The sequence below is a fragment of the Miscanthus floridulus genome, chromosome 2 (genome assembly GCF_019320115.1).
Source record: "Miscanthus floridulus cultivar M001 chromosome 2, ASM1932011v1, whole genome shotgun sequence".
NCBI lineage: Eukaryota > Viridiplantae > Streptophyta > Magnoliopsida > Poales > Poaceae > Miscanthus > Miscanthus floridulus.
The window spans coordinates 108,460,460-108,487,562 of NC_089581.1; positions in this window are offsets into that span (position 1 = coordinate 108,460,460).

A 27,103-nucleotide genomic window follows, 5' to 3' on the forward strand; every position below is an offset into this window, starting at 1 on the left:
GCGGCCGGCCAAATCCGACGTCGTGGTGGTGGGTAAGATGAATTCCAAAAATGCCTCCACTCTAATTTCTACTGCCTTTATCTTGATAGTCTTTTTGTTCCTGTGATTGCCAGCCCTAATGTTGTAGTTGGACTCTCTTCAACTAGCGGTGAACACGGCCATGGACACCATCAATGTTTGGGGTTCCCTCATCAATGCTCATCTCCAAGACATCCCTGCCCATGTTCAGGAGATCACCCTCCATGGTGTTCATCATGGCACGTCGGTGGCGCTAACCACGATGCAAGTCTAGACCGGGTACGAGCTCCACGCCATGGAGACTGGTTTCCCAATGGGCGATGGCCCTGAGGAACATGAGGACCTACTCGAAGAATTCATCGTTGCAGCGGAGGCCATTGTGGACATCACATCTTGTCAGGATGTGGTGAACAAGGTCTTTGATTAGCTTATACTTAAGGCAAACCCATCAACAAAGTATCTTGCTCTTCTATAAACGTGTCTTAGTGCAATGTCCTTGTATATGACTATCTTTGCTTTTATTTTTTTGGTCTGGAGGCGATACACATCATATCGGCTTTTATGTCTTCGAAGATTTTCATTTTAGATTTTCATTTTTGAACTAGAGGCGATACCTTTTCCGGTACTGGCTATTAAAGCCGATGACTAAATAAATCCGCTATCAAGTGTTGATCAAATGCCAGGATAACATCCCTTTAAATATTTTTTGTCGCAGAACTTTTCATACCAAAGGTTAGACGATCGATCAACCCAGGTCAAGCATCCCATTAAGTGAAATAGAACTTCCTTTAATAGATCTATCAACTCTAAATTGCACTTATGACTCAACTAAGCGTTCACATACATCGGCCTAAGCCCATCTCCATGACCAGTGCTTATTCTTCCTTAATCTAATGACCGACGTGGAGCCATGACTATTTACTAAAACAAACTCTTAGAGTGATTGCTTGCATCGGCTGTTGGCTTTCATTGCTCATTTTAATGAAGCCTCCTTCCCATAACTTGCTAGAAAAGCATTCGAAGTCTCCTAGCTCCCATAATACTGGATCGGCTATTGCGATACTTACAGACTCATTAGCACGAACCTGTTCGACATCATCTCCATGCCATTGAATAAAACACTGATGCATGATTGATGGTACACAACAGTTTGCACGAATCCAATCACGACCAAGGAGTAAACTATATGACCCTTTTCCATCGATGACGAAGAACGTGGTGAGCAGAGTCTTACTCCCAATTGTCAGTTCGACATTCATTGCCCTCTGGGTCTTAGACGCATTACCTCCAAAGTCCTCAAGCATCATGTCAGTCTCAATCAGATCTCCTGGTCCTTTGCCAAGTTTACGAAAAGTGGTGTAAGGCATGAGATTAACAGAAGCACCTCCATCCACCAACATCTTATTCATCGGCTTCCCATCAACCAAACCTTTTACATATAAAGCCATTAGGTGCCGATGCTTGACTAGTTTATCAAATATTGCTTGATGCATAACCGTTAACTTGGCAACTATCTCCTCATACTCTAATTCATCAAAATCTGAATAAACTTCTTGATCTGCCGGAGCTCTGAACTCTAATAGCAATAGAAAAGCTATTTGAACATTAGTCGATGGTTGCTTTTTTATTGGTTGTTTACTTAGCACGCCATACTTGAGGTTTACCGAATGCCTGAGCATGTTCCAACTTTTTATTCCTTATGCGTTGCACCCTTCTCTTCTGGCTTCTTGTCAAACCTTCTGGACACCATTGGCCTTCCTGCCAAACATATTCTCTCTCATTGCCTTCTTCTTCATAATCAGCTTAGTCTTGATCAATAACGCTTTTTCCCAACCGATTATGAACACTTCCATTTTTTAAGCGCTGATCTATGTTATTATGATGATATGCATCTTGAGCATGGATAGACCAGCGGTTGGCTTGAGATTGCCTAAACTCCTAATACTGATCATTGCACTCTAGATAGTTACTCCTGGTAGGCAACTTCAAACCTTCGTTCCAGCAATGTCTGAAGAAAGGATAATTCTAATGCAATTCAATTTGTTTTCTTTCGTAACTCTCTTTTTCCTGTTGACGCTGGTATTCTTGCTTTTCCAACCAACGTTGATAATCCTTTTCCTTCTATCGGTGCCATTTATTCAATAGAATTTGAGATGTAACTCACAACTTTGTTGCCCCTTCTTTTGATGTTTCTCCCTGCTCATATCGGCTATTTTGCTTGTCGCGACGTCTTTTAATTCCCCTGTATTCGTCGGCCGATATTTGCCTCTCAGGATCGACTGTTCTAGCTTCTCTTGATTTGGTTGATGTTAGGACTTTAGTCTTTCCTTTGAGTAGCCTAGCATCAACCATGTTGTGATCTCCTAGGAAAGAATTATCATCAACTTTCATCTTCCGAGGCGTATCAAATTTGAGCCTTCCTTGCTGAATAGCCCTCTGTATATGCTATCGAAAAATTCTGCATTCAATAGTGGAATGAGAAGTAGCATTATGGAACTTGCAGAACTTCTTATTCTTCAACTGATCATAGGGCAACATAACATGATTATCGGGCAACTTGATATGTCCCTTCTCAAGCAAGAAATCGAAGAGCTTGTCTGATTTTGTGACATCAAAGTCATAGCTCTCCTTGACTCCTCTTCCCCAAGGATTGGCACTATTACTATCTTTTTACCCCAATTCCATTCAGCCGTAGCAACCTCTTCTTCTTCATCCTCATAGCCATCATCGAGTGAGTATGGATTATAAACTTCGGCCACTGTGGTACTCTTCTGGAATCAGGAATCTCTGCGTATACTCTAGAATTGGCTATTGAGCGCTGCCACTCATTGAGCCAATTGACCCAAGTTGTCAAATTCTTGTCCCAGCAGTTTTTTTTCATATTGGCAGCATTCCTTGAACGGCTAAAGCAGCTAGCTGATCATCAGCCAAATTTAATGAGAAGCATAAGTTCCTAGTCTCTCGGAACCTCTGAAAAAACTCAGTGCCTGATTCATTAGTCTTCTACCTTATAGTTGTCAGATCGGTAATCTTCTTTTCTCCAGTCCTAGTATAAAAATATATATATATAATTTCTTTTCTAGATCAGCCCAATTGGCAATGGAGTCGACCGGCAGTGATGAAAACCAAGTGAAGGCTGGCCTTGACAGGGACAAGGAGAACAAACAAACTCAATGGGCCTCCTCAATTGATGCCTCACCCAATTTTGGAAGATATCGACTGACATGTTCTATTGTGCTTGTACTGTCTTGGCCAGTAAACTTAGCAAACTCTGGAAGCCTATAATTTGCAGGAAGAGCGACCAAATCATACCATTCTGGATATGGGCATTTGTACAAAAAGGTCAACCCTTTTGACTTTAGACCGAACTGATTCTTCATCATCTCGGTCACCTTTAGCAACAACTCGTCAGCATGTGAATTTGGATTTCTCTGCACCTGCTGACCCATCTATGGATTAAAATCCCATGTACCTTGATACCCTAGATTCGGAATCATGTGAAGGGTGTTATAATCTATACCATAATGATACCCTTGTGGAATCTCTATCCGCTAGGCCCTTTGCTGGTTTGCTGCTTGAAGTCTCTAATTATAGACATGAGGATCTATATCTCTATACATCCTTTGAATTGATGGTGCTATTTTTGAGCCGATGACGGTATGTGGCCTGATGTGCCAAAATTAATCACCTGGTTCTGACCTTGCCCCACTGGCTATTGCACATGCTGTACTGACGATCTAGGATTATACTATATTTGATTCGTAGTAGTACCTTGAGCTTGTTCAGATGAACTCTAAACTGCCTAGACATCATAATTACCAGTCGATGCTGCTTCTTAATGGCTAGTACCGACTTGATTAGTCCCTTGGGTCGACGGATGTCGAATGTTGTAATAAGCCAGTCCAACCTGACCAACTGGAAACCCATGAAACACCTCTTTCATGGCGTTGTGGAATATGTCCAAGAAAGATTCATTATGGCTTGATATGGTATCACGAATAGATTTGTTTACAACTTCCATGAAGAAACGCCTGTCTTTAGCTTCATCTGTATTTGACTGCCTGTGTAATAGAACTCTTGGTAGTGGATATTTCTAAACAGTTGTGTTGTCACGTGTTTTGGTGTAGGACAACAAACACATGTTCTGAAACTCTTCTATAGCTTTGCTGATGACACCTTTATCTCCATCAGGTAGGTCTTCATAATGTACCACAAGGATGTCATTGTTGTTGTGAACCACCATGACGATTGTGGTGTCCCACCGAGCGTGCCAAGAACGTGTGTCGGCACAAAATTTCATCCTATGCCGAGGGCACACAAGCAAGCCGGAAGGGTCCGCTCAATGGAGCTAGAGATCTACCTAGCTTCAGCGCAGGGATGGTCGATCCTACGCACTCCTCCTGAGACGTGCCAGTCAATTTGACCCTACAATTGACAAGGAGAGAAAGCTAATCAGTAATTTAAGGCGGAACATACCAGTATTGTCAGACAGTCCCGAATGTGCTGCTTTGAGAGCCGATATGGAAGGAAATCAACTAAATAGTCAATTCCAGCATACTCATAAGAATAAATCAATTAAAGCTTATGGAATTATGGAAGGTAAATTGGTTATCACTCAGGATAGATCTCATTATTTAGACAAATATTAGTCAATGGCAAAAGGATGTCAACAATAATTAATTTATGTTAAGCCAATGACTACAAGTAACTGAATTCCTTTTTATATAGAATAAGCGGCTCATCATCATTTAACCATTTAATAAAGATAAATCTAATGAACATATTAGATCTCGTCTATCGCTATGACCAGTGGGGCATGAGGTAGAATCATACAGGCCGTAGAAACAACAATAGATTTGATGACCCTAACTCATTACTAATATCAGTGGGGCATGAGGCAGAATCATGCAGGCCGTAATACACTAATAAGATCATGGGCTAACACATCTTTCAACCTATCTTTACTTCAATGGTCTCGTAACATGAACTGCATATATGAAAGCACTCGATATCGGCTAAAACAGTCGATTTACGCATAGTGCATAGTTAAGGTCATGCCCTATCAGGAACAAATCTACCAAGTAATGATCTCCACTCCACGGTGCTAACAGTGGGGTGTGAGGTAGAATCACACAGGCCATGATAACGGGCCATGAAACAGTTTTTATTAGCCAACATATCTATTCAAGACAAAACATGCGTTAACCGCACACTATGCACAATCAAGATTGACATAAAACGGCTAATAAAACATAACTCATCATTTAAGATGCAGATTAGATTAGTTTAGATTAACAAACGATGGGTTAAATAGGATATAAGGCCAATCTAGATCAATCCCAATCAGGTGAAGTGATATTGCTGTAATTAAATAAATAATGGAAGCAATAAGCAATATCGATAACTTAATGAATCTATCCAAAGGAACACCACCCTTGGATAGAGCCAATAACTTGACCTTAATCTAGTTCAAGCAGTGGAGGTCGACCAAATCGATGCAGCCTTACTTGAACTAGACAAGAGTCAATAACTAGCTTATACCAAAGTAGCAGTGGAGGTCGACCAGATCGATGCAGCCATACGAATAGAAGTATAAGCCATGACGGTACTTACAGACAAGCATTGGAGGTCGACCAGATCGATGTAGCTATACTTGCTGAAGAACTCACCGAGATCTACTCTACTCCTACTCCTAAGGGGTGGCTGGAGTCGAAAAAAGTAAGTAACTTGTATTTGATTGATTGTGTGTCTTTACAATAGCCGGGGTCCAATATTTATACCCGGAGCCTAGACATGAATCCAACTCGAGCACGACTCATTACAATCTTTGGCATAGACAAAAACATTCCTAATTTAAGACAACTTGGACCCTAATCTTTCCCTTTTTGTAGAGTCCAACATGTAGTTTCCTGGCGCCAACCATAGCTCACCATCGCTATCTGCTGATGTCATCCAAAGCAATCTGATTCCTGAGTCATATCTGAATCTGTTGATATTAATCTTTATACAATCAGTTCCTTGATCGACACAATTTTGGAAGCTTTGAGTTCCCATGTTTGTTTCTCTCCAAATTTTGGTGTAAACAAGCCCAAAATGAGTTTGATGTCAAAATCAAAAGAGTTAGAAGTGATAATGGGACAAAGTTCAAGAACGCCAACATTGAAGAGTTTCTTGATGAAGAAGGAATCAAGCACGAGTTTTTAGTTCATACACTCCACAACAAAATGGTGTTATGGAGAGGAAGAACCGAACGCTCTTAGAAGCCACAAGAGCAATGTTGGATGAGTACAAGACTCCAACCAACTATTGGGCAGAAGCCGTCAACATGGCATGCCATGCCATCAACCGCTTATATCTCCTCAAGAAAAGAGAAAAGACCGCCTACGAACTTCTAACCGGTAAAAAGCCCAAAGTGCACTACTTTAGAGTTTTTAGATCCAAGTGTTTCATACTTAACAAGAAATCCAAAAGCTTGAAGTTTGCACCAAAGAATGATGAAGGCTTCATGCTTGGTTATGGTACTAACGAACATGAATATCGTATTTTCAATAAAACCACCAGTTTGATTGAATCACGGTAGACATGACTTTTGATGAAACCGACGGCTCTCAAAAGGAGCAAGTCAATGTTGAGATTGTAGGTAATGAAGAAGCTCCACACAAAGCAATCAAGAAGCTTGCCATTGGTGAAGTAAAGCCCATCAAAGACGAAGATGAGGACCATGTTGTGCATGTTGATCTTGATCCAACCATTCATCATGTTTCATCCAATGAACATGGTGAAGCTTCCACAATAAGAAATAATCAAGATGGGAGATCAAATGAAGCACAAGGTCATTCTGATGAAGATGGTGTCCATAATGAGCAAGCTCAACCTCAACTCAACAATGAAGAAAGAAGTGAAGTCAACCCTCCACAAGCTCATGGTTGTGATCCTCCAATTGATCATGATCATGATGATGATGATGATGGCCCCATCCAAAGATCAACTCAAGTGCCACATACTAGAGTGCATCAATCCATTCAATAGGATCATCCCATTGATAACATATTGGGGAGCATTTGACGAGGGGTAACTACACGTTCCTGTTTAGCAAGTTTTTGTGAACATTACTCGTTTGTTTCTCCTTCGGAACCTCATAGGGTGGAACAGGCACTCGATGATCCAGATTGGATGATAGCCATGCAAGAGGAGTTGAACAACTTTACTTGGAATGAAGTCTGGTCCTTGGTGGAAAGGCCCAAGCAAAATGTGATTGGAACCAAGTGGGTCTTCTGCAACAAGCAAGATGAGCATGGCGTGGTAACAAGGAATAAGGCAAGGTTGGTGGCTCAAGGATTCACTCAAATTGAAGGCTTGGATTTTGGGGAGACCTATGCACCAGTGGCTAGGCTAGAATCAATTCGTATTCTACTTGCCTATGCCGCTCATCATGATTTCAAGTTATATCAAATGGACGTGAAGAGTGCATTTCTCAATGGCCCCCTATCCGAGTTAGTGTATGTAGAGCAACCACCAGGATTTGAAGACCCCAAGTATCCAAACCACGTCTACAAGCTCAACAAAGCGCTCTATGGACTCAAACAAGCCCTAGAGCTTGGTATGTTTGCTTGAAGGATTTCCTACTTAAACAAGGGTTTGAGATAGGAAAGGCTTATGCTACTTTGTTTACTCTCAAAGTCAATAACGATATCTTTGTTTGCCAAATATATGTCGATGACATAATATTTGGTAGTACTAATGTGGCTTTTTGTGAGGAATTTAGTAGGATTATGACAAATAGGTTTGAGATGTCCATGATGGGAGAGTTGAAGTTCTTCCTTGGATTTCAAATCAAGAAACTCAAGGATGGCACGTTCATAAGTCAAATCAAGTACACCAACAACATGTTGAAGAAGTTTAACATGGACAAGGCCAAGCCCATCAAGACACCCATGCCAACCAATGGACATCTTGACCTTGATCAAGGAGGAAAGGACATCGATCAAAAATTATATCCCTCCATGATTGGATCCCTTCTTTACCTTTGTGCATCTAGGCCCAATATTATGCTTAGCATGTGCATGTGTGCAAGATTTCAAGCTAATCCGAAAGAATACCATTTGATGGACGTTAAGAGAATTTTTTGGTATTTAGTGCACACTCCTAATCTTTGCTTGTGGTATCCTAAGGGCTCCACTTTCGAGTTACTTGGCTATTCTAATTCGGATTATGTCAGTTGCAAAGTAAACCAAAAGAGTACTACCAGGACTTGCCAATTTATTGGTCGATCCTTTGTGTCTTGGAGCTCTAAGAAGCAAAACTCCATTGCTTTGTCCACCGCTGAAGCCGAGTATGTGGTGGTTGGTGCATGTTATGCCCAACTACTTTGGATGAAGCAAACCCTCAAAGACTTTGGATGTGAGTTAACCAAGATTCCACTTTTGTGTGATAACAAGATTGTCATTAAGTTGGCAAACAACCCTGTAAACCACTCTCAAACAAAGCACATAGACATCCAACATCATTTTTTGAGAGACCATGAAGCCAAAGGAGATATCGCCAATCCCCATGTGAGCATCGAAAAGCAACTAGCCGATATCTTCACAAAGCCCCAAGATGAGTCAAGATTCTATACTTTAATGAGTGAACTAAATATCATTGATTCTTGTAACATGGCTTAATGTCTTGCACACACTTTGTTTGATCTAGTTAGGTGAAAAGAATTAAGAAAATATTGTGTGACACTTTCAAAATCTATTTTATAATTTTCATGAGTGACTATTGCTTTGTATTGGTTGAATGAAATCTAGTCACTTGTGAAAATGTTAGTGTCCATCATATTTTTGCACCACATGGTATAGTGAGTTCAAGTTTAGGGATTTTCAGTTTCCCTGCGTCGGAAGTACCAACATAGGTCAGAACTCCCGACGACCAGAAGTCATGGCTCGCACCAGGACTCCTGACCGCTGGAAGTCCCGGCCCAATGTCGGGAGTCCCGACGTAGATCTGGGTCATCCATTTTGACCACACCGCACCGTTTGACCTAGGGTTAAAATCTTTTTTCTCCTAGCCCAGCCTGTTTTACTATAGTTATCTCCCTCCCTCCACGCACTTCCATCGCCCTGCAGCCGCCTCCTTGCGCCACCCTCGCTCCTCCTCACGCCGCCGCATCATGCCCCGCCCGTGGCTCCGGCCTGCTCTTGGCCACCGAGAGCTCCGCCCCCCCCCCTATCCCATCCGTTTGCGCCACCGAGTGTCCTGTCAACTCTTCTTACCTCTCTGCCCCCTTTCCACCGCTTTTGCTTTGTTCTTCTTCCTCGGCTCGGTGGTGGAGATTCCGTTCGTGGAGGTTCTTGTGCTCGTTGATTTGTTCATGGCCTATGGATTTTGTTTTCCTCCATCTCCTTTCCTTGTTCAAGGTACTAACATGATGCCCTAACCCTAATGTCAATGTACCTTATGATTTGCCTCTATTCTTTTTCCATCTCTACTCATCTCTCCTCCTTGTGTGAATGTGTGTCGCAATTTGAAGCCCCATGAATGGGATAGTCACAATGTGCATCGGAAGTCCCGGTGACTGTCAAAGGTCCCAACCGTCAGAACTCTCGACGTCGGTCAGAACTCCTGGCTATTAGAACTCCCGACTTCGGTCGGGACTCCCGACCCAATGGTCACCACTCCATTCATGTTTCTTCACTTCTCGATATTCGTTCGCTTCTCATTGTCTTGTTTCTTAGCTCCCCTTTGTGTTTTTCATAGCCATGGACGGTGGTAGTCCCTCGCATCATAAGGAGAAGAGGTCCAAGAATAATCAAGACCATCCCGCTATCCCTAGGCCGTCTGGCCACACTAAAGCGGCATGTCCCTATGCTGGTGCTGGTGGTTCCTGTGTTGCCCGTCGCCGTGACAATCAAGGATCATCTGCTGCTACTCCTCCTCCTGCTCGTGCCTCTATTGGGGATGATCCTATTGTTGATGCAGCAGAAGAAGCTCTTGAGCGTGCTGGCCGCACCATTGCTACTCCACCTATTCGCACCCCATGTCGTGGTCTGGGTTTCGTTAGTAAGCACGTTCCCTTCATGGGAGTTTTGCCAATCATGTGGGAGCCCACCATGGATCCTAATCCTTGTGGTGGATGGACACCTCCTGTAACACCCTAAAAATTATATTTTTGAAATAGAGCAAAAATGATTTATTTACGAATTTTTGTGCACATAAAATATAGGAAAATAAAATTTTTCATTAATTTAAAATTCAACATAAGGTAGTTACATGTGTGAGCATACATGTTGTTGCATTTTATTTATTATGATGAGTGGTGTTGATTCAAAACTCCAAAGTAATTTGGAGTGTTTTTGAAAAGGGTTTGAAAATGGCTTTGAAATAAAAGAAAAGAAAATTTGAAAATAAGAGGATTTAAAAAGTGGTAAAAAATTATTTTTGGAAACTTACCAAAATTGCTCATTTATATTTGAGATGAAATGTATATTGAAAACATATTCGAATTTGGTGTGATTTACATTGCATTTGGCTTGGATTTGGAAAACTAGAAAAAGAAAAGGATTTGGAAAAAAAAAGAAAAAAAATCCACTCTCATTTTGGCCCGAAGACCCATGTTTTCCCTCTTCGGCCCGCTCCTCCCCCTCCCATGCTCGGCCCAGCTCATCGCCTGGCCCAACCGCCCCACCCTTCCTCCCCTTCCTCTTTTCTCCTGCGCCCGGCCAGCTCCGCACGGCCCACTCGGCGGCCCATTCCGCGTGCCACTTTCTCCTTCCCGCTTTCTCCCACGCGCACACTGCATGCGCCTGTGGCCTAGCTTGGCGGCCCGCTCTACTTGGCCTGCCCCACATGCCTACGCCACACCCGCATGCGCTCCCTTCCCCCCCCTCCCTATGCTATTGGCCCCGCCTATCAGCCGCCCGCATGCCCATCGTCTTCCTTCCTTTCCCCGCCCCTTTCCTTTCTCACTCCCGCCAATGGCGCACCACCTACGGCAAGCCGCCAGTCCTCCACGCATGCAAGGAAGGCAACCAAATCACCACGTCCTGCTCCCCTTCCATCTATGTAGCGCTGACCTGCCTATAAAGCCCCGAACCGAGTGCCTCCCTCTCCTTTCCGTTCATCCACACTCGAGCTCGCACCCCGCCACCCAATTCATCCGATTCAGAGCTCAATCATTGCCAAGGTCGTGCCTCAGAGCTTCAGCATGCTTTGCCGCCACCGTATGTCCCTTCTCCCTTCCTTTTTGGTCTCGATTATCATGTAACCATGCTCACCGGTGGTATTTCTCTCTGCAGTTCAACCCCGCTCGTCGTCGGACACCTCAGATCCTTCTCAGACGCTGCGAATGCATCCATCGCACTCATGGTATACTCCTAGTTCTTCCTGCCCTATCAATTGAACGTTTAATACACTGAGTCGCCATTTTGGTGAGCTCCGAACCGCCGTTCATGGCGCCGCCGTGGGGGCCGTCATCTCGACGTGCTCCCCGCCTTTCTTTTTGTGCCTAGTCGAGCTCACAATGTTTCTCTCATTATCCCGGTGTTTTCTGTTTTGAACGGCATGGCCAGAATCAACGTCATGGCATCCGCCGCCGAGCTCGGCACGCCGCCGCTGCTGCACTGTGCGCCTACGGGGGAACACTCCCCTTATTTCCCATCGTGTGATTTGTGTTGGACGGTTACGATTAGAACATACCCCGTCGGGGTCATAACTGGTCCACCATGGACCCGTGGACGTGGTCCACGGTGCTAGTGCACCACGTCCACCGCACGCGTGGTGCCCAGTCAGCAGCGCGGTCAACCATAGTCAGCTGCGTGCCCTTTTTGCGATTAGGTCCCTATAGTTTTCAGTAATTAACCAATGGTCCAAAACATTTTTCCAAGTTCTTTTTCTTTCTTTGAAAGCGTATTTTGTTTTGGTTATAATGAAAATACGTTTTCAGCTATTTATAGTTTTGCCACTAGAATTGTTTAGGCCATAACTTTTCCGTTTCAACACCGATTTGACCCGTTCAAATTGCATTAGGACTGTATTTACGTTTTTGATGTGTTTATACTACTGTTAGGTATATTTTTAATATTTAAAATTCATGGGTAGATTTAATCTATTATTTAACTAAAGAAAAACTTGTTTAAATCATAACTTATTCATTTTAACTCCGAAATAGTCCGTTCAAGTTGCGTTAGATTCATAACGACGTGACCGACGCATTAGTATCAATATTTTCTATGTCAAAATCTTTAGAATTTCATGGTTTAAATCCCAACTTGAATAATAATTATGTCACTTGATTTATAAATAAAATGTAATAAATTCCACTTTGATTTTTAAAACCAAATATAAGTTTGACTTAATTCAACTTAAGTATTTTCTAAACAATATCATATACATGCTTTTATATAATAAAATAAATAAAGCTTATGGTTTTCTGATTTATAAGCAAAATCTTCTGGTAGATGTATCTTTTCAACCGTAGGTCCGATTAGAGTGCTTCTCGCGACTGTGTGTTCGTAGCGATGCGTAGAATTGTGTTTCAAACTCTTTTACTTATTTTTTTATGATTGGTGTACTATTCTGATATAGATGCAATTGTATGCTATGCATGTATGTGTATGGATGTTTGTGTGGTGTTCTACGATTACGTCCAGTCGGTGAGATATACGCGGTGATCCAGAAGAAGAAGAAGGACGTTGAAGATTAAAGCTTACCGAAGGATCGGTGTTTAAGGTGAGTATAGCATGGGACCATCCTTGTTACCTATTTACCTTTAATCACTTAATTCATATTGCATGTGTCTACCTTGTTGCCAGTAAGGATATCCTAGATATTTGATATCTTGTACCTTGATACCTTTGGGATATTGCATTGGGTAGTTTTTGCTAGTGCTTAATCAAAACCATGATCTTGTAACTGGACTAATGGTATATGCAATAAACATTAAAACATGACTTTTTAGCAACAAGGAAATAGGGGCTGGAGTGTTTAGCTACTTTCTAAATGCTTCAGATTCCTCTCCCTAAGGACTTATCTATAAGTGATCATCCGGGACTTACAGTACAGCTATGAGGGTTGTATGGCTCTGGCTTTAGCTCAGTATGAGGACCTTTTCTAGCTTGTTAGTAGTTACCTTTATGGCGCAAGAGGGTATGTTTCCTTTTCTGCTAGGATGTGTGTACCGTGTTGCGTGCCCACACGTGCCACTCCTAGAGGGGGGCCACATACAGCCAGACGGCTGAAACCTTAGTGGCCCTAACTTGTTAGATGAACCTTTGAAAGGCTTCATAGTGAACCCTACCGACCTTCCTTGGTAGTGGGTCAAGGGGCTGATCACCTCGGGCAAAGGGGTAAATCACGACTCACAGTGAAAGTGTACAACCTCTGTAGAGTGTAAAACTGTTATAACAGCCGTGCTCATGGACACGAGCGGCCTTGGAACCCATATGGAATAGAGATGATCACTAATGGATAGTTGTACTAATGATTAATTGTTTATGCTATTCATTATTCATGTTTACCTAATCATGTGTTTATGGGCTTATGGATAAACCTGTTGCCAACCTATTGCTAAAATTGTGATAATCAAAAGCTAATCGTAGTTAAACTAGTGTCAACCTTTTTTAGCCTCATGAACCCCATGTTATGTTGCTGAGTACGAGATGTACTCATGCTTGCTTTACTTTTCTATACTTTGGATAAAAATCATGGATGGGTACCAGATTGCTAGACTAGAGGAGTTAGGCTTGTGGTCAACCAGTCAGTTGTCCCTATGGATTTGGAGTCTTCGCCAGAAGATCGGAGTTGCCTTTCCGCTGTCTATACTCTGAGGTTATATTCTTTATACTTATATGTTATGTATTTAAGCATTGTCTATTGATATTACCCTTATTTGTGGCTATATGTGAGATTTGACTTCTTGGGCTCACATATAGTGTGTATTTGGTTTTGTTTTTAAAACTAGGTGCTACAAAGTGGTATCAGAGCAATGCTGACTGTAGAATGCAGGCCTAGATAGAACTGGACATTTTAGCATGCTTTCATCTTTGCTTAGTTCTTGTTTTCTCTCTAACCTTGTTATTTGCGAAAAGTTATGCTCACTTTAGCCTATGTTCTGTTGTGAAAACCTTTTCTCTATTCTAAATCCTCTCTTTTCATCTAAATAGATGAGTCGTAATGAAGAAACCACTAGCATCAGAGATCAGGAGGATCAACCTACGATGTCCTTAACTTCATTCGACAAGGAGAAGCCTGTAGCTATGCAACAACAAGTACTAGAAGGAATGACTCAACATAGGAGTTATCAATAGTGCTTGCCACAAGGTCAAACCAACATACCAAAGGGGCCAGTGAAGAGACAAGTAGCAGAAGCTTGGAAGAATATGAAGTCCAATGAAGATGTTGGAAGAACGGTGCGTGGATGCCAGGATCAACCACAGCAGAAGCAAGAACAGAAGGTCCAGAAGAAATAGGAGCAAGGAAGTAAAGTAAAGAGATACTACATCCAAGGAAAATTGAATAATATGGATATGATTAGTACTCATGGAGCTAAGGAGGTTGTGTATGGTTTCATTCTAGTAAACTCATCTCCCACCATAGTGTTATTTGACCCCAGAGCTTCACATTCATTTATCTCTAGCCAATATGTAGAAGATCATAAGATAACTATGCTTCCAATGAGGAAACCAGTGATAGTTAAGTCCCTAAGAGGAGAAATGAAGGTAGACCACATATGCCCAAAAGTTAGCCTTGACATAAAGGGGGTGAACTTCGTGGCAAACCTTATTGTTTTGGAGTCAATAGAAATTGATGTTATCCTAGGACAAGGATGGCTATCTGCTTGTAAAGGAGTGATTAATTATGCCCAATGTTTGGTTCTTCTAACAACACTGTTAGGAGAAAGAATTGAGTATGAAGGTATTCAGCCTATACCTGAGGACAATGTGGATAAGAAGAGAAAGGAAGTCTCACTAGAGTTAAAATTGGGAAGCAATCAACATTCGAGTTCTACTACATTGTCACGTCTAGCTCCATTCCCTAGTCAGATAAACTCAGACTCTAAAGAATTAGAAGTTTCTCAAGCTAAGATTAATCCACTCTTTCCACATGAAGTATGCATAGATAGGTGGACGATCACCTATAAGGAGTTTTAACCCCGAAAGATCAAGTGAGCTAAAAAGCGGTCCAACCAAACAAAGATGAACTTATAGAGTCAGTAAGCTGACAATACTCTAAGCAACAATTCTGTGGAGTATGACATCACTAAAGATCTAGCTAAGATAAAGGTTATCATAGCCATCAGGAAGGACATTATGTTAAATCTTGCCCATAGAAGGATCAACAATTACACCAAGGAAGTTGCCAGAGTCAGATCACTACCGGACTGTCACAAAGTGTCAGTGATACCCAACCCGAAAGAAGCATTCGGTGAGAGTGGTGAATGAAGAAGTTATGCTAGACTATCCAAGATCCTTAGTTAAGGATAGGAGTTGTGCCCCTTATGTAATAAAAACGATAGTATCGCAAGTTGAGTCGATGATTGAGTTGTGCATCTTTGTTGTCTTGTTGAATTGTCACTATGCTTATAATTGTTTTGCATCTTTGTAATGACTGCAACGATCTTGTTGGGTGTTCCCACAATTTCATTTAGTGTATAGGCCTAAGGCATAAGGATTAATGCAATAAATAGAGGTGTTTCGCTTATCTCCTGTTTTCTCTATTCTGTCCTTTGGGAGCAGTCTGTCTTTATCGGTTCATATCTCTGATTTTGAATTATCATAAATCATGAGAAAATTCTAGACAATAGTAGACTTCAATATCTTTCTCCGAGCGCAAGAATAAGCCTGATAGCTACTTTGGTTATGGAGATACGAAAATCACAAGGCGACGCATCTGTGCTGTTTGGAACCTAAAACAGTTTCTGTTGTGCAATGTTTTCGACCAAGTGAACTGCAGAATTCGAAAAAGTGTTCTATAAGGAAGTTGCGGAGAATTTCATAATCTTTCCAACGGTATAAGGTAAAACTTCATTGGATTAACAGAATGGGAGTTACAGCTGTCTTACCAAACTGCTGTTTTTCTGGTCGCGAGGAAATTCAGATTTCTTGTCCTTGCCCATATACAAGAGTATCATTGGGATGACAGAACATCTTAATACTAGTAAGCTCATCTGAAGAAGGTGCAAGCTACCCATCTTGTGTCCCCTAGTTTATGTTTTCTTAAGGGGGTAGCAAAGTGGAAGAATTTGTAAGATGAAGTATCATACGTTTTAGTTTGCGCAGCGGAAGCGTGGTGGTACCCAAAGATGCAAGAGGAACTCAGAGTTTCAATGAGGTTTGGTTAGAAGTTCAAGAAAGGTTTATCCAAGATCATCAAGATTTTGGTAGAGCTACTGGAGACGCTTTTAAATTAGTTTGGATCAAGAAACCTCAGGTAAGTGTTTGAAGGAATCCAAGAAGAGGTCGACATAAAACCTAAGTATTAGCTTTGTCAGATCAGGACAAGAGCTTTATCTCCACTATGATGCACCTTATCAAGGCGTGGGATGTGTCCTTATACGAGAAGCAAAGTAGTGGTTTGTTCATTAAGTCAACTAAGGAAGCTTGAGTTGAACTACCTAACATGTTATCTGGAGTTATCCATTGCAAAGCATGGAAGTACTATCTTCTTGAAAGTAAAAGTGACATCTAGGAGGATCACAAGAATATATAGGACATCTTCATCAAGTTGGTCTTGACCTTGTGATAACCTCGTTGGAATGAGATTGATTATGACTTGGAAAAGTGCTATCACTTCGAGAAGCGAAGTCATGGCCGATGCCCTTAGCAACAGACAATTGTGCTAAGAAGGTTCGGGTGACACCAAGAATTAAGAGTTCTATTCCTAGTTTGAGCAACTTAACCAGAACCATTAATGTTTTGAAGATTCGTGGTAGATTCTCTTTCAGACCAAGAAGATAAGGAAGCTCCATTAGAAGGTGAACATATGAGGAAAGAGAATTATGGCCTAGTGATTAGGGTTACCTGAGAGTTGTTCAAGGTACCTGTCAAGATTTTGGAATTAGTTAGGCAAATTACTTGGAGTAAGATTTATAGGTATGCAAAGTAAAGTGGATCTTTATCAAGACGATGGAACTGCACGAGGAAGTAAAGAATAAACCAAGGACGGAGTATTCCCATCTCTTAGTCGACGTCTTTCAAATCTCGAGGACGAGAATCATCTTAAGGGGGGTATAATTGTAACACCCTAAAAATTGCCACTTTTGAAATAGAGCTAAAATGATTTATTTATGAATTTTTGTGCACATGAAATATAGGAAAATAAAAATTTTCATTAATTTAAAATTCATCATAAGGTAGTAACATGTGTGAGCATACATGCTGTTGCATTTTATTTATTGTGATGAGTGGTGTTGATCCAAAACTCCAAAGTAATTTGGAGTGTTTTTGAAAAGGGTTTGAAAATTGCTTTGAAATAAAAGAAAAGAAAATTTGAAAATAAGAGGATTTAAAAAGTGGTAAAAAATTATTTTTGGAAACTTACCAAAATTGCTCATTTATATTTGAGATGAAAATTATATTGAAAACATATTCAAATTTGATGTGATTTATATTTAATTTGGCTTGGATTTGGAAAACTAGAAAAAAAAAGGATTTGGAAAAAAAAGGAAAAACTCCTCTCATTTTGGCCTGAAGGCCCACGTTTTCCCCATTCGGCCCGCTCCTCCCCCTCCCACGCTCAGCCCAGCCGCCCCTCCCTTCCTCCCCTTCCTCTTTTCTCCAGCACCTGGCCTGCTCCACACGGCCCACTCGGTGGCCTGCTCTATGCGCCCCTTTCTCCTTCCCGCTTTCTCCCGCGTGCACTCCGCACGCACCCATGGCCTAGCTTGGCAGCCCGCTCTGCTCGGCCTACCCCACGCGCCTATGCCACACCTGCACGCGCTCCCTTCTCCCCCTCACTACGCTGCTGGCCCCACCTGTTAGCCGCTCGCACGCCCATCGTCTTCCTTTCCCTGCCGCTTTCCTTTCTTTCTCCCGCCGATGGCGCACCACCTATGGCCAGCCACCGGTCCTCCGCGCATGCAAGGAAGGCAACCAAATCACCGTGTCCTGCTCCCCTTCCATCTACACAACACCGACCTGCCTATAAAGCCCCAAACCGAGCGCCTCCCTCTCCTTTCCGTTCATCTACGCTCGAGCTCACACCCCCGCCACCCAATTCATCCAATTTGGAGCTCAATTGTCACCAAGGTCGTGCCTGGGAGCTTCAGCGTGCTTTGTCGCCACCGTAGGTCCCTTCTCCCTTCCTTTTTGGTCTCGAATATCATGTAACCATGCTCACCGGCGGTATTTCTCTCTCCAGTTTAACCCCGCTCGTCGCCGGATGCCTCGGATCCTTCTCGGACGCTGCGAACGCTTCCATCGCACTCATGGTATACTCCTAGTTCTTCTTGCCCTATTGGTTGAATGTTTAATACACTAAGTCACCATTTTGGCGAGCTCTGAACCGCCGTTCATGGCGCCGCCGTGGGGGCCGTCATCTCGACATGCTCCCCGCCTTTCTTTTTGTGCCTAGTTGAGCTCATGATGTTCCTCTCATTATCCTAGTGTTTTCCATTTTGAACGGCATGGCTAGAATCACAGTCACAGCATCCACCGCCGAGCTCCGCACACCGCCGTTTAGGGCGCCGCTGCCGCTGCACTGTGCGCCAGTGGGGGGAAACACTCCCCTTCATTTCCCGCCATGTGATCTGCGTTGGACGGTTACGATTAGAACATACCCCGTCGGGGTCATAACTGGTCCACCACAGACCCGTGGATGTGGTCCATGGCGCTAGCGCACCACGTCCACCGCACGCGTGGTGCACCGCGCCAACTAGCGGCTGCCGCGTGGCGCCCGGTCAACAGCGCGATCAACCACAGTCAGCTGCGCGCCCTTTTTGCGATTAGGTCCCTATAGTTTTTAGTAATTAACCCACGTTCCAAAACATTTTTCCCGAGTTCATTTTCTTTCTTTGAAAGCGTATTTTGTTTTGGTTATAATGAAAATACGTTTTAAGCTATTTACAGTTTTGCCACAATAATTTTTTAGGCCATAACTTTTCTGTTTCAACTCCGATTTGACCCGTTCAAATTGCATTAGGATCGTATTTATGTTTTCTATGTGTTTATACTATTGTTAGGCATGTTTTGAATATTTCAAATTTATGGGTAGATTTAATCTATTATTTAACTAAAGAAAAACTTGTTTAAATCATAACTTATTCATTTTAACTCTGAAATAGTCCGTTCAAGTTGCATTAGATTCATAACGACGTGACCTACGCATTAGTATCAATATTTTCTACATCAAAATCTTTAGAATTTCATGGTTTAATTCCCAACTTGAATAATAATTATGTCACTAGATTTATAAATAAAATGTAATAAATTCCATTTTGATTTTAAAAACCAAATATAAGTTTGACTTAATTCAACTTAAGTATTTTATCAGAAATATCATATACATGCTTTTATATAATAAAATAAATAAAGCTTATGGTTTTCTGATTTATAAGCAAAATCTTCCGGTAGATGTATCTTTTCAACAGTAGCTCCGATTAGAGTGCTTCTCACGACTATGTGTTCGTAGCGATGTGTAGAATCGTGTTTCAAACTCTTTTACTTATTTTTTTATGATTGGTGTACTATTCTAATATAGATGCAATTGTATGCTATGCATGTATGTGTATGGATGTTTGTGTGGTGTTCTACGATTACGTCCAGTCGGTGAGATATACGTGGTGATCCAGAAGAAGAAGAAGGACATTGAAGATTAAAGCTTACTGAAGGATCGGTGTTTAAGGCAAGTATAGCATGGGACCATCCTTGTTGCCTATTTACCTTTAATCACTTAATTCATACTGCATGTTTCTACCTTGTTGCTAATAAGGATATCCTAGATATTTGATATCTTGTACCTTGATACCTTTGGGATATTGCATTGGGTAGTTTTTGCTAGTGCTTAACCAAAACTATGATCTTGTAACTTGACTAATGGTATATGCAATAAACATTAAAATATAACTTTTTAGCAACATGGAAACAGGGGGCTAGAGTGTTTAGCTACTTTCTAAATGCTTTAGATTCCTCTCCCTAAGGACTTATCTATAAGTGATCATCTAGGACTTACAGTACAGCTATGAGGGCTATATGGCTCTGGCTTTAGCTCAGTATGAGGACCTTTTCTAGCTTGTTAGTGGTTACCTTTATGGCACAAGAGGGTATGTTTCCTTTCCTGCTAGGATGTGTGTACCGTGCTACGTGCCCACGAGTGCCACTCCTAGAGGGGGGCCACATAGACGAACCTTTGAAAGGCTTCATAGTGAACCTTGCTGACCTTCCTTGGTAGTGGGTCAAGGGGCTGATCACCTCGGGCGAAGGGGTAAATCACGACTCACAGTGAAAGTGTACAACCTCCATAGAGTGAAAAAACTATTATAACAACCATGCTCACGAACACGAGCAGCCTTGGAACCCTTATGGAATAGAGATGATCACTAATGGATAATTGTACTAATGATTAATTGTTTATGATATTCATTATTCATGTTTACCTGATCATGTGTTTATGGGATTATGGATAAACCTGTTGCCAACCAATTGCTAAAATTGTGATAATCAAAAGCTGATCGCAGTTAAATGAGTGTCAACCTTTTTGAGCCTCATGATAATCATAGTTAAAATTGTGATAATCAAAAGCTAATCATGATGGTGTATAAACTGGTATGCTCCCCTCTCCTTACTCTGTGTTCTTTTCCCCTCTGTCCTCCTATTCTTTGATTTTGAGTCACCTGTTTCACAGGGACTTGGAGTTTACAAGTCCTGGCCGCACCTTCCGAAAGGGCCAGAGAGCATGGCGCGGCAAGCAGCCTAGAAGGAGGCGGCGGTTGAGAGGAAGAGGAAGAAAGCTGAGGAGGCTTGGTGGAAGCATGAGAAGGAGATGGAGATAGCTTGATGTGTGCGGGCTAGGGAAAATAGGAGTGACATTGAGTTAGAGCTCAAGTCGGACGAACCCACAGAGGCAAGGGATGACATGATCTTCTCCTAGGAGGAGGAGAGCCAAGAGGTCGTTGCTACCTTGGTGACCCCACAAAGGTGGCGAGTAGGAGGCAGAGAGGCGCGGCGATGTTCCCGTGCTGAGGAAGCATGCTGTGAGCATAGACACCATCGGTGAATGGAAAGCGAAGAGGATGAGGTCACCATGCCCTTCTGAGGTGTAACTGGCCTCATCCCCGCCTGTTATGGGCGCGATGGGATAGGCTAGGCAGTTAGACGAGTAGTCTCTCACCCACGCCTCATCAGGGCTGGCGCCAGCGCACAACCCACAATAAGAGGATGCCCCACCATCTGCCCCGGTCAACGTGCCCCAAGCCAAAGGTTGTGGTGACTCATGGGCTAAGCAGGAGCCGGTTGGGTTGACTCCCCTCAGTTGAAGTGAGGGGGCGTGGGTCATGACCCGGGAGCGGTCCTCGCCCGGTGGGTCCATTGACATTGGGTCAGGGCTTCAGAGTCATACCGCTTACATCCCAGTATGCCTTTCTTTGTTTCTTTTTTCGATCTCGCTGTTGAGTTTTTTGGAGTATGACTGACCTGTACTTTTTTACAGCGCCCAAATGCTGATGGGGCTGAGCAATACCCCAACTCCCATGGTGAGCGGTGGGGAGAGCAGGGTGGTGGTGGCAGGTCCTTCCCTTCCGGGGGCGGCGCCCCTCGGGTTAGTAGCCAGTACGGTGGTAGCGGCGGCATCAATGTTGGCGGCGATCCCAGTGGTGACGACGGAGGCCGTATCAGAGGTAACCCTTGTGGCCCCTCCTCCATCGGCCATGGTGGAAGAGGAGAGGGAGACTAGGATCCCTACCTCATCGGGCAAAGGGCCGTACGGCTCACCCTCCTGGTCGAAGTTGAAGGTGCTCGGGGAGATGCGGCCAGGCCAGAGGCGGAATGTCTAGCGGTGGCCCATGAAGTCGAGGTAGTGGAATCCCTTCTAATGGCGAAGCAGGTGATGAGGTGGAGCCACCGACGTCGTTGCGGGAGCTGGCGGTGGTCGGATCATCAGCTAGGCCTTCTAGCGGGCTCGGGGTGAGTCGTAATCTAGTGTGGCCCTGCCCCGGTGACCCAAGGAAGGCTCGCTTTGTCCTCCATGATGAGGATGAGGTGGCGCTCTGTCACTTCCTAAGGGAGAGCGGAGTGTCAATGGAGTCCGATCTCGCCCAAACTAGGGTGAGGCTTGAGGAGGTCTTAGAGCGGGTCAAGTCCTTCCATCGAATGATTATGGTTGACCTACCCCGTGTAGCAGAGGTAAGTCCTCCGTGATTTGTCCTTGATTCCTTGGTTCCTTTCTGGTTGCTTTAGCGTGTTAGCTCCTTGCTTTGCAGGGCTTGGAGGGGATGTCATGCCACAAGTCTCTTTTCCTACGGGAGGAGCACGCCTAGATGGCCAAGCTTGAGCACGAGCTGGAGTCCGCCCGCCATGAGTCCCAAGACTAGGCTGCAAAGGTGAATGAGGCGTGGGTGATGGAGCTACTCATAGTGGAGCAGGCGATTGCTGCTGAGTGGGGGCTTGAGGCGGTGAAGACCTGCTAGGTGAAGACCAAGGCAGCGCTGTAGAAGTCCCTGGCGAACACAGAGGCGGTGCTCCAAAGATCCCTAGAGACCCTAGAGTTGGAGCAGAATGCCCTATAGTCAGAGCGAAAGGCCCGGTCAGAGGCAGACCAGGAAGTACTCGTGCTTCAGGGCCGGGTGATGGGAACAGAGGAGGCGAACACCCTACTGCACGAGCATGTGACTTGGCAAAAGGAGGGACTCTCGATCCTTGGGAACACCCACCTCGGTATGTACCTTTTCTGCTTTTCAACATGTTGGTTTCTTCCTTTAGCTTGCTTCTGAGCTTGTCACCCTTCTTCTAGAGCTGGGTGGAAGGGTGGAGTCATTGGAGCAGGACCTAGAGACGGCCAAGGCAACAATTGGCTGGAATGCGGAGGTGTTGGCCAAGTCCCTTGAAGAGCGATGTGCTCTCGAAGGGGAGCATGACCAGATACGCAATATTGCCCAGCTCATCATCTCAGAGGTCTTCGGGTCGGGCCAAGTACCAGTGCGCCCGCCATCCGGCTAGCGGAGGTTCTAGATGAGGTTTGGGCCCTCATCACCGATGGGCTATTTTATGGGACGTCGGGGTGTTGACTTCGGTGGCGACGTACCACCTAGATCTAGACTTCACCGCCATCTATAGCTGGTATGTCAATGGCTAGAGCATGGAGGACATCCACTCGCTCGGGGAGAGCTTGCTACCACACGCAAAGTTGGTGGTCGAGCAAGTCTCCGCGCAGTGGGTGATGGAGGCTCACCGTGCGGACATGGCCGAAGGCGCGCGTTAGGATGACGTTGCCTAGCCTATGGGTGGTGCAGAACCTAGGTCAGAAGTGGATGTTGCCCTACCTCCGATCGAGCCAAACATTGCCCAGTCAGAGGACGAGTAGCCCCTACCCTCATCGATCGAGCCGGTAGTCGATGCCATCGGGGAGCCATAGTAGAAGTTTTTAGAGTAGAAATACTTTAGCAGATGTAAAAGATAATGTCATGGGGGAGCCCCTATGCAAAGTGTTTTTGTGTATTCATGAATATAGTAACTTTGTTTTTTGTGATGGAACTACTTCGTTCGGGGAAGCCTGTCCCATCTGTTCCTTATTTTTATCTTAGCATAACTTTGTTTTTTATTCTTTCCTTTTTCGCACCTGCCCGTTCGTACCATAGGCTGCAACCTTAAGAGCCCAGGTGTGGCCCACGAGGCTCAGCTTCTCGTAACTGTAGGTAAAGGCGGGGTGTGATCGGTCGGAATATTTAAAGCAAAGTTACGTAAGGTAATTAAAGGAAAGGACTACCTTTTTGTTCAGGGAAAAAATGTATTTATCATAAGATAGTAAAAAAGAGAGGTGGCATTGCACCCCGGTGGAGCCCCCGAGTGACCCAGGCCAAAAGTGTTTGTGTTGCGGCGCTTTATAGGAGCAAACGTTAAGTAAAAAATGGTAAGACTGAATTTAGGGGAAGAGAAGATGTAGCCGTTCGCTGTTCCAAGTGTTGGTGAGAACGTCGCCATTGTCGTCCTTTAGTTGGTAGGCACCTGGTCAGATCACCTCAGTCGCCGTATAGGGACCTTCAGTCGACTGGATCCTTGCCCGCTATGCCCCCTTTCTTGACCGCTGCCTCTTTGCCTTTTCCTTCCTTTGGCCCACCGGCCTGTCGCAGAAGGCGCTTGAGGAGCTCGCAGTCCTTGTAGAGGTGTTTGATGGGGTAGGCATGGTTGGTGCATGGGCTCTCCATGAGCTCATTGAAGTGGTCTGGAAGGCCCTACTGGGGCTGCTTGCCCATGTGATCAGCCACAGCGACCAACATAGAGTTGGTCGGTCGACGACGATCTTTCTTGTTCTTTTTGCCCCTCTACGTGGAGGGGCCCTCGTCCTAATCCTCACGCTTGGCCTTGCCATTGTCCTGGCCTCCATTGAAGTGCTACTGGAATGGTGCTCTCTGGATGCGTCAGCCAAAGGCCCATGGTCCTAGGCCATCCGGGCTAGGACTCCAGTCATTTGGGCGGCGACCACACCTGGGGTGCGTTTCACCACTCCTCATGATGGTCTGGCCGAGATCTATGTCGCCTGCCATCACGGCCACTCAATGGACATCATCATCATGTTGGGACCAACGCCGGCTGCTGATGACACTGCGAACGTCTTGGTTCGGCCTGAGCCGCTTACGTACAGGCGGTCTGTGTGGAACAGGCTCCAGGGCAAGCCAAGGTGCAAAAGCGGCCTCCTATGCCATGCTCGGCGGTTGTAGCGATGAGCAAGTGGAGTGATTCATTTGGTGTGTTCCCCCTCCCCTAGTAGGGACAGAGGCGACGAGTTGGTGTTGTGATGTGGAGCTCTCCGCCTGTTCAACGGCAATGGTTTCCACCAGTGCCTAGAGGTTTCGGTGGAATGCCTGTTCCTAGGGGTCATTTGGCTTAGGAAGGCCATGCAGAAGCATTACCGCGGCGGCGATGTTCTGGCTGGCCCAAGCGAACTATGGGGGATCGTTCCCCTTGTCCATGATGTTGCGCTAGACCTAGCGAGTGCGACCCTAGGCGCCGCTCACCGGGTTACACGCATGGGGCGTGGCGTGGTGCGCCGAGTGCACCGGTGCATGTGGCGGCTGGTTCTGCCGCCGTTGTCGTTGCTCCTCGCCATGCTTTTGTGCAAGCGTGATGGCCCCCACATGAGGGTCCGGACAGGTGTGAGTCTACAAGGACTCCGCTACCACCGGTGGCTATCCAGAGCATCTGCCATAGTGCACTCCTAGGACGGATGGTGGCTAGGTGCCACGTTGCTGATGCTAGAGCCATCGCTCTTGACATCGTCATCCATGAGGTCAAGGAAATAGGTGGGAGCATAGCTCACCATTCCCATGAATTCAGACGTGATAGGGGGCGGCGCCAGCGTCCTTCAGAACCCCCAAGCGCACACATCGGCGGGGAAAGCGAGGCCATAGGAGAACCGGTCGTACGGTGGTCGTGGTGCGGACAATGCGGTCCCTCTAGATAATTGGCGGGAGATAGTAAATAGCGAGTAAATAACAGCATGTACATTACTCACAGCGGGGTTTGAGCAGAGCGTTTGCTCGGATTGAAGCGCAGGCGCCTCATCGTTGAAGTCGTCGTGTGTCCCAGAGCCGATGGAGGGCGCCCCTCCAACGGGCGCCGGAACAAGTGCCTCTTCGCGGAGGTGTAGCACGCCGAGCCGGTTGACGACAAAGTCTAGGCTCATGAAAAGGAAGGCCTGGTATAGCTCAAAGATGGGCAGAACCCACATCCTAATAGGTGAGAGTGCAGGAAACTCTAGCGAGCCGAAGCGAGTCATATCGCTTGAGCCCGCCATGGCGAAGGTGGCAGAAAAGTGGGCCATCCGATGACCAAAAAGTGTGAACGTACAGTGTCTTCCCCATGGACGGCGCCAACTGTCGGTGCAGAAAGTGACCAACATGTAAATATTTGTAGTTTTGTTGTACGTTGTGATCGGAGGTGGCCTAGCACTCAATGACATAGGGTTTATACTAGTTCAGGCAACGTGCCCTATGTCCAGTTTGAGTTGATCGATAACTTTATTCCTAAGCCCAGGTGCTTGAAGTTTTATATGGTTACACACAAAAGGGAGAAAGATGGGGGGTACAAGAGGTCCGGTCGGACTCTAGTCTGAAGGACCAAGAGTGACAGGAGCTCTATTATGTGCTGAGTGTTTGAGCATGTGCTCGAGGTTTGAACCTTGTGGTTCTCCTATTGTGTGTGTTGTTTGAGTTGTTGTGTACGGATCCCCTCTCTGGGAGAGAGCGCACCCGCTTTTATAGATAAAGGGGATGGCCTTATAAGAGAGAGAGAAAGAGGGTGTACGTATGCTAAGTCTTGTTGCCCACGTCGTCGGGTACAATATGATGGTAGGCGCCCATAATATTGTTAATGTCAGATGCACGTGGGATGTTGCATTGTCTTCTTCTGGTATGGCAGAGGCAGGTAGGGGGTTTTACCATGTTCACCTGGTATGGTAAATGATGGCGCCCATAGCACTGTTGATGCCTAGAGGCATGTGGGGGGAGCCTTACCGTGTTTGTCTGGTATGGGAGTTGATGGCGCTCACAACACTGTAGGGAAGATGTCGGCGCCCACAACATTGCTTGGCTCCTGATATGTCAGGAAGGTTGCAGGGCACCCTTCTGACATGCCTTGTTGGTACTGTCCTGCAGGTGTATAGGGTACGGTCCTTGGTATTACTGTTGACTTTGAGTGCCCTGCCTTACTTTCTCCGTTCGTTTCCTAGTCCTCACCAAGCGGGCGTCCTCGGTCGGTTGGTCCTAGTCGGCTCTAATTGTGCCAGTTGGAGAAGAGCTATAAGCAGGGGTTCGGCGTATCCCCGGTCAGAGACGCGGGTCAAAGTCGGAAGTGATGTCTAGCCAGGCCTTCTGATCAGAGAGGCCGTCCGGAGGCGGGCCGAAGTCGGAGGCGAGCGCTGTTCCTCCTTAGTGAGGCCTTCTGGTCGAAGAGGCTGG